The sequence below is a fragment of the Balaenoptera physalus genome (genome assembly GCF_965194825.1).
Source record: "Balaenoptera physalus genome assembly, chromosome: 21".
In the NCBI taxonomy this organism is placed as follows: domain Eukaryota; kingdom Metazoa; phylum Chordata; class Mammalia; order Artiodactyla; family Balaenopteridae; genus Balaenoptera; species Balaenoptera physalus.
This window is the reverse complement of record NC_138902.1, coordinates 10,075,262-10,089,304: the sequence shown is the minus strand read 5'-3', so window position 1 is coordinate 10,089,304 and position 14,043 is coordinate 10,075,262. Positions and strand designations below refer to the sequence as shown.

At 43.9% G+C, this 14,043-nt stretch overlaps 1 protein-coding gene across 13 annotated transcripts in view; it reads right to left on the bottom strand.

The window, feature by feature from the left end:
- Positions 1–14,043, bottom strand: part of PSD3 (pleckstrin and Sec7 domain containing 3) — a 560,140-nt gene that overhangs the window by 340,296 nt on the left and 205,801 nt on the right. The window contains exon 1 of one of the 13 annotated variants that reach the window (XM_082444210.1): positions 5,622–5,867. The exons of the other annotated variants lie outside the window; for them this stretch is intronic. The gene's annotated coding sequence lies outside the window, so the exon portion shown is untranslated. Of the gene's footprint in view, positions 1–5,621; positions 5,868–14,043 lie in introns of those variants that run through there. 13 annotated transcript variants of the gene reach the window in all.

The window sequence follows — 14,043 nt, the reverse complement described above, 5'->3', positions numbered from 1 at the left end:
AGTTTGTGGGGTAGAGGTGGGAGGTACACAGAACACAAAGCAGAGAAAAGATGAAGCTGAAGTAAGCAGCTGCTAACTACAAGGGCTCATGCTGCCATCACCACCTAAACACTTTCTATCCTATCTGTTTAAGGTCCATTTCTCATTTTCCATAATAGTAGACCAGTATCAATTACCAGAAAATCAGAGAACCACATCAGTGACATGCTATATTAGCAAGTCTGTGTTAATGGGAGGATCACACAGGCATTTTAACAGGGACTTTCTGGAGGCAATGATTTGGTCAGAAAGAGAGTAACAAGTGAAACATTCAGGCTCCAAGACGAGTCAATGTAGATAATCTTTTGGGTCAAGACCAGTTTTCCACTAGTTTCATTTACCTCTACATTCCCAAATACTCTGACTATCTAAAAGTTGTTAAACAACTACTGCTTTTTAAAAAAATTAATTTAGTTATTTGGTTGCACCGGGTCTTAGTTGAGACAGGCGGGCTCCTCAGTTTTGGCTTCTGGGCTCCTTAGTTGAGGCACGTGGGCTCCTTAGTTGCAGCAGATGGGCTCCTTAGTTGCGGCTCCAGGGCTCCTTAGTTGTGGCATGCGAACTCTTAGTTGCAGCATGCATGTGCGATCTAGTTCCCTGACCAGGGATCAAACCCAGGCCCCCTGCATTGGAAGCACAGAGTCTTATCCACTGCGCCACCAGGGAAGTCCCTATTCTGACTATCTAATCAGAACAATTATTCCTAACAAAACACAACAGTATAAGACATTGTTTTACATTCCATTACAATCACCATAATCCTCATTCTAAAAGATCTACTACAGTAAAATGAGAAAAAAAATGAAGAGATAGAAAAAGGCAGAAATAAAATAACTATTTGCAGATGTTGTAACTGTCTACATACAAAGCCCAAAAGTATTAGGTAAAAAAGTTATTAGAACTAGTAAAGTGGTCAGTTACAAAATAAAAATATGAAACCAATAGCTTCAATAAACCATGAAGGACCAGTTAGAAAACATAATTGAGAAAAATTCTACTCATAATAAGAATAAAATTTATATAGTAGCTAGGACTAAACTTAAGAAAGGTACAGAACTAGAATAAAGAAAGCTATAAAACTTTGCTGAGAGAAAGAAATTAATACTAAATAAACACTATGCTCCTAGAATGAATTAGGCAAATATACTATTTCTCTCCCAAATTCCCCTAAAATTTAATGTAATTCAAGGGGCACATAAAAAAATAAAACCATAAAGAACTAGAAGAAGGTATAGCTGAATATATAATTTCCTCATAAAGAAGGTATTTCTTAACTTTACAGTAGCAAAAATCATGATTTAATTGACTGGTTTAATTAAATGGCAAAAACACCAAGCAAAATTAAAATGGTAATCAGAGAGAAAAATACCCATGAGACAAAAGATAAAACTAGTCTTCGTATGTAATGGGCTTCTGTGTACCCATAAGAGAAAGATGAACACATCATATGAAAAAAATGGGCAAAAGACATGGTACTGAACATTCCAGTCACTGCGTCCTTCCTAGAGAAGCTATTTCACCCACAGCCCCTGGACAGAACAGGCCCCAAGTGCCTCAACACCCCCCCACCCTAATCTCAGCTAGCTGGACCAGAAGCAACCACCTAATGAAATGGAGCCAACTGACTCCTCACTCCTAGAAATCTGGGACACAGATGCCCACAGCACCTGGATGATGATGGGTATCTGAACTGAAAGGTCCTGCTAAGAGTCAGGGCTGAACTGAGTGACATGGCAAACCAAAGCCAGGTGGTATAAACAGTTATGGAGAAGCAGAGGCCCTGAGGAGAGGGAGAAAAGGGAAACCCAGTAGGGAAAGAAAAGCAGGAGTGGACATGATAGGAAGCAGGAACCCTCCCGTTCCTGTCTCTGAGAGGTCTGCCTGTCCTTCGTATTCTTTCCTTGGACATAAACCAGAGTGCCTGTGACATCCATCCAATAAAACCAGCTCATGTAGGTTTTCAGTCCCTTGCAATCAGAGCCCAGCCCAAATAGACAAGAGCAAGCAAGTCACAAAAAAAGATAAAAAGATCAGAATTAAACAGGTGGGAAAATGCTCATACATATAAGTTATCGATGAAGCACAAGCTCAGGCACTCAGCGTTTTCAGCTATCAAACTGGCAAAGATAAAAAGGCACTGAGATAGTGCACCGCAAGGTTTAGGAAGAATTATAAGCACTCATAGATTGGAGAGGGGTATGAACCGATAAGCTGTCTAGCTTCAGTAAGTCTTAAAAATATGTATATCCTAAGAATCAGCAAAGAGACTCAAGCGTTTATTTTAAAGAAATAATCATAAGTATATACAAGAAAATTACTAAAAGGTATTTACTGCAGTGCTATTTATAATAACACGAAAGAAACAGACTCAAAGATTATTTAAATCAGTGTTTCTCAAACATTATTCATTCATCACTTTCATGACTTTTGCATATCCCTGTACTAGAGGTACTGATTTATTTAATATTGTTCATTAAGTCAGCCCATGACTTTTATTTAAGCTATTCTTTCAACAAGTTTTACTAAATGCCTACTATATGCCAGGAACTATACTAGGTGCTGTAGATTCAGTAATGACTAAAATAGACAAAAACCCCTGCCCTGGTAGAGCTTACGTTTAAGTGGGGAAACATAATAAGATAAGATAACCATATTAGAGACATGGTTAGGGAGAAAAAATAAAACAAGCAAGAGGAACATGAGGCTTTGTGGGGGAAGGAGTTAGAATTTTAAAGAAGGTAGCCAGGTAAATGCTTGCTAGAAAGGAAACTTTGAAGACCTGAAGTTGGGGGGCTGGTCGTGGGAGTACCTGGGGGATAAGCATTCCAGGAAGATGGAATAGCAAGGGCAAAGGGCCCAAGGTGGAAGCATGCTTGGTATGTTCAAAGATGTGACAGAAGCAGGTGAGCAAGAAGAATAGGAGGAGATGAGGTCACAGCGGTAGGGGACGGGGACAAGGCAGACCATGCAGGGATTTGAGGGTTGGTGGTAAGGACTCGGGCTTTTACTCTGAGATGGGAAGCCAACAGAGATTGACAAAAGACTGAAGTGGGACACTAGTTAAAAGGATATTGTCATATCCCTGGTCAGGGAACTAAATCCCACATGCATGCCGCAACTAAGAGTTTGCATGCCACAACTAAGGAGCCGGTGAGCCACAACTAAGGAGCCCGCCTGCCACAAGTAAGACCCAGCGCAACCAAACAAATAAATTTTTTTTTTAAAAAAAGGATATTGTCATAAACCATGGTGACCTGGATCATTTGAATCCTGGTGGCACTGGGAGTGGTGAAGAGTTGAATTAGGAACAGATTTTGATGGTAGAGCTGACCAGATCACTGATGTGCTGGATACTGAAGACCTAGTGAAATCACCTAATGAGTGAGGTGCTGAAGAGGGGCTGAGGACTCCCAACAACTAAAGGTCATCCAGAGTAACCGTAACCATGAAATCATAGGTTTGATGTGTTGTTATAATTTTATAATACATATTAGAATATATAACCATTAACAAAACATGCTCATTCATATATTTCCTAAATTATTTCATGTGCCACCAATAGTGTCTGCACCAGACTTTTGGAAGCACTCATTTAAATAAACCTGAAGTGCGCGCACGCGCGCACACACACACACACACGTACGTTGAAAATACATATACCAAAATGGCAACAGTAACTGATTTCTCAGTGGTGGTTCCTAGATTATTTACTTCTTTGTGCTTTTCAAATTGTCTTTAATGAACATATACTTTAATTCTATAATGAGACTCCTTTTTAAGTGGATGGGATTTTTTAATATACGGTTGACTCATGACAGCGTATTTTAATAAACTGCTCAAATTCTTCTACATAAATGTCATCTAAAACATTACCCAGGTGAAATAAACAAAAGTATGCATACACAGACCTCAAGAGGTGTAGAGCAAGTTCAATAAAAATCAGAGTGGGCTCTAAAAGAAATTGATTGTGCCTCCCCTCTCTGTCCTAATGGTATATTGGCATAGGTAACTAGGATTCAGTGGAGGTTTTTAGGTCAAACCACTTAGTTGGGTTATCAAAGTGTCATTGTTCCTGACTCTCTATTATTAACTAGCAAAAGACCACAGATGTACACAGTAAATGAAATGAGACTAAACTTAAAAAGTGCTCCGGTAAGCTCTGAGGTTTTCAAGTAATCCTCCTCCTTGCTTAAGAGCTAGGATGACTCTCCTCTAACCTAATCAGACCCACAGCTCTGTCTGCAAGACACTGTGCTGTACATCAGGCAGAGAGCTGCTGGGGATGGGAGAGCCACTCTGGGAAAGACACAGTAGAGGACTGTTATAAATGCCTGTCGTGTTTAGACACAGCTCTCCCATCTCTCTAATAAAGAGCATAATTATGAATGGGTTTAAGTTGGCTCATGTACTGAATGAATCATATGGCTCAGCTAGTTAATCCTGTAATGCCATCTGACAAAGCTCACACATGGAATCACCTCGCAGCCCTGAACAGGGCTTTTATTTCTGAAACAATATTTTGTTAATAACACTAGAGATTTGGTTTTGATTTCATGTAAAGCTATAGCTTCATGGTATGATCGAGAAACATTAAGTATAAAAAATTACCTAAAGGTCTGCATTGTTTTACCACTCTGGACAAGAGAGAGAATGTGGGTTTCCAGGAAAGGAAATGGTCTGACCCTCCCTTCCTCAGTTCTTCTGCTTTCCATAAGCACTTCTGTATATTCGTTAAGTCTAATTATTCGATAAATGTGTCCTGGCCTCTTTAAAAAAACAAAAAACAAAAAAGAAACTGCATGGACTTGGGGAAACTTTAAGAAAGTGCAAACCAAAGTTCAGTTTTTTTAAATAATAATGTTCAGTAAAACAAATGTAAGCCTTCAGTGGCTGACAACCTATTTCAGTTAACTGAATTTCAAAAATGTTTTGACTCTAGGCCCTATTTGTTTCTCAGTAATTTCAATCTGTGTCTGAATATTCTACAAATGACCCAGAGGAAATGGGCTTATCATAGAAATGGAAAACTCAAAACCCACTTTAAAACAAACAGAAGGGAGAGGTCCTTGAAAAGGCAACTAAATCTCAAAACACCACTTCCTGCGCTCAGCTCTCTCAACAATATTCTAACCAGAAGAAAACACAAATTCCGAAGGTTAGTCCATCAGTTTCTGGCATTGTTATTTCATCAGAGCATAGGCAGAAAAGACACCCCTAGTCCAAATACATTTTCTCCACTGAACTTTTATACACAAATCTAACTGTACTTTTAAGGGAAAATATTTTCTTAAGCGCGAAAGAGAAAAAAGACCAAAAACAGTAGAGCAAAAGCTTTCCTCTTAAAAGATCCTTTGTCAAAAAGCAAGTTTCCCTGGCTTCTCGATCAACCCTCCAGCCCCCAGCATTAGCTCTCCACCCCAGGACCCTGAGCTTGCCTTTCCTCATACAGCTCCTGGCCCTTAAAGCTGGAGCCTCTGTTTCGTACAGAAAAGCAATTTGAGTGACAGGCTATGGCCAGCCCCAGAGGGGGCCTGCTGCAAGGAGTCACTTCTGCAAATGGTGTGGGAACCAGAATTACTCACCTGGAGAAAAACAGTTTCCTAAGAAGGTTCTGCAGTTCCAATGGTTCTGGAACACATCACTTTCCACAGCCATCACCCGCTGTAAATCAACTCAACACTGAGCCCAAAGTAGCGACGGGTTGTCTCCAAGTGTCTTACTCAAAGCAAGGCTTGAGCCTGGCTGTGGCCCCCGTGACGCGGTGATGGCACAGCCAACGCACGCGGTGCCTCCCCAGCTCCCACACTGCCTATGGCACTGGACTGACAGGCGCGGTAGTTACTTACAACGCCCGGTGGCCACCTCCCCCAACATCACTCACAGACAACGCCGTGCCATCGCTCCGTAAAAGCTTTTCTCTCTCTCCGCCCACACACTGTTAAACTCCACATGATAATTTACATTATTACTCTGAGGAACAAAACACTGGCTTGAGGTCAGCAGAAAATAATCATCCCATGGGCCTTCAGGAATCCTACTGCTGATCCCTTTGTCCTCTAGATCTTGAACAAAATGAGCCTGCATTATTTCAAAGGAATGTGACTACCAAATGAATAAACCGGAAGAACTTAGTGAGAACTACCTTTTGCCTGGAAATGTCCCCCGATATCATGCTAACAGCTAAGTCACATGCCCCCCAATCACTCCCCCTGGGAGGGGTTGCTGGAGGAGAAGCTAAGCCAAAATGTCTTGGAACACTTGTGACAAACACAGTGGCCTCCCAGAGATGACCTGGGCGGTTGGTGTATATTTTGCTACTAAATGAACTAAATGAACCCTAGTTGGTCTGCCAGGCTGAGGTAAACACTTCAGTGTTCAGGCCATAATGGTCTCTACTTAATTCCTCTCCATTGCCATTCAAAGCATTCAGGCAAAAATGACAGTTATTATGTATTAAGCACTTTCAATGTTCCAGGCATGGTTCTGAGAAGTTTACAGGCATTAATTAGCACATTTAATCTTCATATCAACCCTACGAAGTAGGTATTATTAACAAGTCCTCTTGACAGATGGGGAAACTGAGGTACGCGTGAGCAGGATGGCAGAGCTGGGATGTGTATCCAGGCAGTGTGGTTCCATACACCACACTGTGCGCCACTGCTGTCTCGTCTCCCTGGGAGAGGTCTGTGGCGCCAGTGCAGTACCGCAGACTCACCAACAGTGGTTAGACGGGAGGCACGTGGCAAAGACGCTCCGGAAGAGCACAATATATACGGAAGCCAAGAGGGGTGAATTCCTGTTTCAGTGTCATCATTAACCATGAGACTCGGAGCAAGTACCTCACTTCCTTGGCCTCAGTATATTCATTCATCTGCACAGCTCTGGGGGGTGCAGGGCTGGATGAACGTCCCTTCTACTTCTAAAATTCCACAACAGCCTACTACACCTGATAAGGTTATTATATTACTGTGTGACATTTAAAAAGTAATAAACAAGAACCAAAGGAGGGAAGAGAAAGGAAAACAAGTCTCGTGATTTCTGTTGGATAAAAATCAAGTTCACAACCTAACCTGCCTGGTGAACCCCTGGCCATGCCCAAGGCAGTAGGTAGGAGGCACACTAACTGGACGTCCTACTCGTCGGTACCTGTCTCTGTGCATGCTCAGGGCACAGCACGGAAACAGAGTGTGCTTAGTGAGGACAACCCACTACAGCAGCCCCTTGGGGGTGCCCAGGGTAGAGCTCAGTATCGCCCCCAGTCAAGCTTCTGACAAAGCAGGTCCACTTCCAACCATGTGATAAAACTGGGAGTTCTTTGTAATCCCTTAGTGAAAAAAAAAATGTCTATTTACACACACACAAGCACACGAGTTTTAACACCCACTAGCATGGAGACAGTGCCCTTACTCGCTCTAAAGAGAAAGGGCTCCCTGGATGCCACGTGTTAGGAAGAGAGGAAGTGCGGGCGTTGTCTGAACTGGGTAGGAGGAAGGATGCTGGTGAGTGGGTGGGCTTTTCTGGGTTGCACCCAGCCAGCTGGTATCAACCAGTCATGCCTGGATGACTCAACTATGATGAAGAAGGCCAAAATTCTTTGAGTTTTTCGAGAGACCCTTGTCTGCTGCTACCCTCAGGAAGTCTAAGAGCAGGGCAGGCAGTCTGCCGCACTGAGCCACACCACTGGGAGAGAAGCTCTGCCTAACTCAGTGCAGGAGGATAACAGAATGAATTTAAAAGCATAAACCAACAAAGGGTACCTGTCCCTTCCTTTGTTTAATCAGAACCTGCTCTATCTGTAAGCAGAGGACTTGAGACCATTGCAGGGGTAGAAAAGGTAGAGCTGATAAAGAAACCTACCTACAAGTCACAGGAGCAGAAGGGCAACTGAGGGACCCCTCCTCTGCTGTTTCCAACAATACAATGGACTTCCCCATTCTTCTCCCATTTTAGCCAGTACTTCAAATTCTTAAGACTCTCAGGAAGGGAGAAGTACCTAGAGTCCACTGCTGGATACACAAGGAGACTAGAACTGGCTGACTGAGGATCACCCCAGCTAGCGTTTAGCCCACAGCCAGGGTTCCTTTACCTAAACCACAGCTACTCTCTGCAGCATCACTGTGTGAATCCCCATAAACCCACAGCAGCTCAAGGCCACACAATGCCAAAGTTACATGCCTTTTTGTAATCCCTCTGTGTTGCAGAGACTGCTTAGAGGCCATCTATCAAAGGTAGTTTATTTTTGACATAAAAATGCTCCCACCAGGGGCTTAAGTGGAAAAAACTTTTTTGGTTCTTCTTCACGGCAAGCAGATGTTTTGTTTAGTCTTATTTTAAGATGAGTTAGATCTCACAAAAATTGTGTGGTGTTACTGATACAAAGACTTTGTTAATATTCAGTCAATGAGAGCTCTTCAGCAAAGGTTTTAGATATAACATGTATCAGAGAAGGAGGACATTCACTAAAGGAAGTCTGGTACAATGTGAAGGCACAGAAGCCTTCCTCTGATGTTCCTTTTTGCCAGAACATATGGAACCAGGCACGGATTTCACTTGAGCAGAGAACCATAAATTTTCCTATTATTCTAACTTTTATCAGGAGATATTCAGTTTCCATGTTGGTTTTTCCAATGTCAATGCATCTCTCTAGAAGACTATGTCTCTGCTACAGTTGTTAATAAAAAATAAAATCATCAGAAGGATTATAGGGACCCATTACTGAAAGTTAATTTTCTACACAGCCAACTTCCAGCATGAGGAATCAGAATCACCGTACCTAAAACTCTGAGCAAGAGAGTCAGACATTATTTGAATTTCTTTTCTTTTATTCCCTTTGTACAATAAAGAGGCATTAGGAAGTTTCTTCTTCCTGGAGGGACACCTGCAGACATTCCGTATTCTGGATCTGTAGTTCTTTCTCCTCTTCTAATAATGGCTTTGAGATATAACCTCAGTCCTCACCTAGCACCCCTGACAGAAGGGCACCAAAAAAGGCAGAAGGTAGAGAGGAGAAGTAGAAAAGGGATGAGCATGGGACACTGTCGCTTGTTGCTAACTGAGCTTTGAGCTTGATGGGGTTAACATAAAAGGCGTGATAAAAGCAGAGGCACATGCGCCTCTGTGGAAGGACCTGGCTGTGAGGGTGACAGCGAAGACACTGATGACAGCCAACATCTCCTGCACACTTACTAGCTCCAGGCACTGTGTCAAGCACTTCATAAGCATTATATCTCAACTGATCCTGGTAATGCCTCTAGAAAGTAGGTATTACTGCGACCTCCTCAAAAAGGACAGAAAGGAGGGTTTTTTGCCCAAGGTAACACTATCAGGAAATGGCCAGGTTAGGCTGTGAAGACAAATCCGTTGGTAAAGAACCAGGTTCTTAACCCTACACACAATTCTATCCATTGCATAGATAGAGTTCTGGCCCTAAAAGAGGTCCAGCAGTTAGCTTGATGGGATTACAAATGTTAACATAATCATAGGAAGACTTGCATTAATACCCTTTGAATCATACAAATTACCCATAATTATCTAAGATCTAAATCTACACAGGGAAAAACTACAAGAGTAATTATTCTTAAAATATGAAGATACCATAGAAAGAAAGTAAAGGAATGGCCCTACTTCAGGCCCTTGAGAATTCTAGAGAGGATGGAATTTTCTACAGGTTGATCTCTCCCCTATTCTTTTTCATGCACATACAAAAAATCTGAGGTAGATACACTTCTGTCTTCCCTCAGAAACTTGAAAATTCTACGAATGACTCCCTGGGGCTCTAGCACTTTTCCTCTCTCTAATTCAAGACCTTACACGTAAACAACTTAAAGTATGCTTTATCTTGGCTAAATATAATAACAATTAAGACTGAATCACTTCCACTGAAAAGGCACTCTGAAGTTAGAAAATCAAAACAGAACACTGGATGCGTCTGCAATTTCAGCCACAACCCCTACTCCCCCCTCAACCAGGATGGGCTGCTTTCTCACAGAAAAATAAGATTTATTACCAGAAAAGTTAGAGGCACAAAAACAATAACGTATAAGGACCTGTGCACTAGCAGGGCTCCTCTGCAAGAGAAGAGTTTAATCTGGAGAAAAACAGGGAGGTCAAATTCCAGAATCATCTAGTCTGCACAGCATTTACTTTGGGTATAAAGAAAATGATGTCATTACAGGGTTGGGATCTGAAACAACTGTTCCATACAAAACCAGCTACAATGCCCAGTTCATTCCAAATCGGTGGGGAAAGCTTTGCACTCAAATCTAAGAATGTATAGCCATGGAAGGCTCAAAGCATGTCATATGAGTTCACAAACTAACCTAGATTTTCTAAAATCTTGTTGCTTAAATAAAGTTTTAACTTGAGGGTAAGTTTGTTCTAAAGGGAAAAAAAGCATGAGGTAAGAATATGATATTTAGTAAACTACAACATTTCCTCAGAAGTAAACAGCATATTACACTAGTACCATTCTGATCTGAGACTATACTACTTGTACGTCCTTGGCACATGGAGGCAGACACCACCTTGGCGGGGACGGGACGGGAGGGGAGAGGCCGTCACAGCAGGAGCAAGCCGGGCTCTCACAGTCTCCTGGAGCGGACACCCGGGGCCTTCGGCAGCTGCGCCATCCCACCAACACAGTCCTGCCTGTGGTCCCAAAGTTAGTGATGTAAGCGGGGTGGCAACTCTCTCCTCAGTCATCACTTCCAGGGGCACAGGAAAGGGTTTCAGGGGACAAGTACTCCAAGCTGAGAGGGCTCTGGAATCACCACATCAGCACCCCGTCAGCTGTGTCCGTGCGATGGCTGGGGGCTCCGTGAGCCCTCTGACTCTCTCCTCTCCCTCCCTGTTGCCCACAGGTGAAAGTTCCGAGGTCTCATTACTACATCAATTAGGAAATGTCAGAAGAGAGAAACTCAGATGAATCAAACTATCTCCTTGTCTAAAAATCTGACAGGAGAGAATACTAAAACTATTGTTTTGAATAAAATAAATATATATAAATGAAATCCTTTATAACTCTGTTGACCAACAGCACAGATAACTAAATGCAGTTGTAATGACCTCCACTCGTACTGATCTCCTTCAGTTAAGTCAGTGGGATGAGCCTCAATAAAAGAATTCTCCAGGACTGGGAAGAGTGGGATCCTTCACCGAGTTGGGATGTATTCTAAACAAGGTAATTTGCCAACTCTAAAGTTGCCCTGTGGTACTGAAAGAATCAGGATAGGAAAAGGAGATTTTCAGATCCCATCGTGACCAGAAAATATGCTCAGTAAGCCATTCAGTGCATGTGCTGGGCCTTACGGATGGAATACAAGTGTTCTGACTGGCACTACCATTAAGACAAGAAGGCAAAGGCAGACAGTTCCCTGGAGAAGCACGGCTGTCCCTGCTAAACCTCCCCTCGAGGTTCAAAGGCACCAGCAGCTCTTCAACCTGAATGTGAACAGGCAGTTTACACAGGCTGGGGGACGAGTGTCCTTGAGGCTTATGTTGAAGGTAAAACAAAGAAACAGAAAGAGGGAGATGGACAGAAACGTTTCTGCCACCCCTGGAGGGAGACACTCCTTGTGAAGGGACAGACAGCTCAAGAGTTCCATGGCCACAAAGGAACAGCTCAGACTGGGAGGGCTCTCCTGCTCCCGGGTGGCTGTGCTCCTAACGGGCACCTCAGGCTGTGACACCTTGATAAATAAACACCAACATCCGCAAACTGACCAAAGGCACCATCAACTGTAAGACGCTCTGCGGTAACTGGGAGTTAGTGCTGCACAAAAATTATGAGACAGCCTCTGCCCAGGGAGGTTGCAGGCTGGACACAAGGCGTCCGCACAAGCTAGCTGCTCCTCTCCTTTTCCCGCACGGCCACTCCCCTCCCACATCCTGCAAATGAAGAGGGGGATCTCAAGTTCCTGGCACATTGGCTCAGAAAAAAACCCTAAATACTGCCCTGCCTAGCCCAACTCCCTCATTTTAAACATGAGACCAGCTCAGAAAAGAGCGAGGGACATGCCCGGAGTCACAGAGCTAACGTGAGGCACAAGAGAAAGCCCAGGCTCCAGATGGTCACCTCCAAGCTTCTTCAGTTCCAAAGGGAGAGAATATGTCCCCTAAGAGTAGGCCTGCAACATACACGCACTGGACACTGAGACTCAAGAGAGGATTACGTGGACATTTACCTCCTCCGTCCTGGTTTCATTTTAGCCACTGGGGCCCACACTTCTGCCTTCATGTGAGAAACAAGGCCCCTCTGATAAGGGGTGGAGAAGACACAACCTTTAGTCCCTTACTTCAGCCAAGAGAAGAAGAATTAGAGTCTCCTACCATCTCTGCACTCACCTTCCTAGAAGAGGGGCATTTGGGCTTCAGAATAAGTATTTCTTCCCAATCAGTTCAGACGGAGGAAGGGTAACCAGTGGTTGCTGCTTTCATGGAAGAACATGCAGAAAGTCAGGCTGTGCAAAGCCGTCCAAGAAAGTCGGGGAAGAGTGGACCCTGCGCCCTCGTGCGCCTGCTTTCCAGCCTCCCAGCCGGCCAGTGACACATGTGGTGCTCAGCCCTGGAGTTCTTCTACCCGCTCCAATTCCAGTCTCCTAGCTACTTTTCAATCTGTTCTTGTGTAGAAGATCCTAACTGGTCACAAAGAGCTAATCTCAGAAGCCAGAATTAGTACGATTTCATAGAGCCAAATAATGAATTTTTTGAGTTGAGAATATGCTTCGTGAATTGCTGAATCTAATCTCATTTCCCAGATGAGTAAAGGAAGGCCTCGGAGGGAGGTTAAGAATCTGGATATGAACAGAACTAGGGCCAGAGCCCACGCCTCCCAACTCCCAGCACGACGCTCTTCCTACAGCCCCCCGGCATCACCAGCAGACACGGGACAACCTCAGAGGCCCACCCTGCACAGACGGGTTGGGAGGCACCCCCTGGGCTCATCAGAGTCAGGCTGGCCTCACGTGTGCAATGGCCATGGCAACGTGGCAGCTTAAAGGCCTTGTCCATCAGTGCCTGTGGAGGCTCAGCAAGATGGAACGGGCCTGAAGACACAGGGAAAGGAAGCAGGAAAAGAAGATGCGCCGTCAAGAAAACAGGTGAAAAGAATGGCATCCGAGCACAGAAAGGACAACTACTGGTCACATAACATATACAGTACTGTGAGAAAAAAATATCCCTAAATCCTGTTACTTCCTTTATAATGACACTTACTTTTAACCAAGTTGGTGTACAGTTACAGCAGACTGCCATCCTCAGCTGTTTTCATAAAACTGAGTGCAACACAAGATAAATATTACTTGTACACCGGCCAACCCTGGCTGGATCGGGACCCTTACCACACCCTGGGCAGGGCAAGCCGACCCTGGGCGCCCGGCCCAGCTCCTGCAGATGGACCTCGCAGCCTCCCAAGGAGACCCAGCGCTACAGGAAGGGCTTGGCTGACTCGGGAGGGGCAGCTCCGCAGGAGGAGCGGCAGGGCAAGACGACACTTCACACGCTGCACCGAGGCTGCCTGAGGGTGTGTGTGTGTGTGTGTGTGTGTGTGTGTGTGTGTGTGTGTGTGTGTGTGTGTGGTGGATATCTGTTTAGTTCAACCTAAATTTCCCAGTAAAATATTTTGTTAGTAAAAATGTTTTTCTCCTTTAAAAAGAAGAGGTTACTTTCCAAGGAATGGGTTGTGAAATCCACACTGCTTACCAACTGAGGAGCCCAGGATGACAGAATCCCACAGAGAAGGTGGGGCCGTGGACTCGGCAGTCTGTCGTTACGTTAAATGCGACAAGTGACATTCTTCGGCTGTGTTTCAGGTGGAGACTTTTGAGTTCCCTCATTTTTAAACTTCAGAAAATGCTCAGCTATGCAATTTCCATGGTGAATTCAAAGTCAGAGCCAAGGGTGGGACACACCAGCTTCTCAAGGTCAAGATGCCAGAAAATTCAAGGCAAAATCCAACTTACACCAATTTCCTCCTTAGGTTTACTCTCCATTACCTTTTGTTTTTTT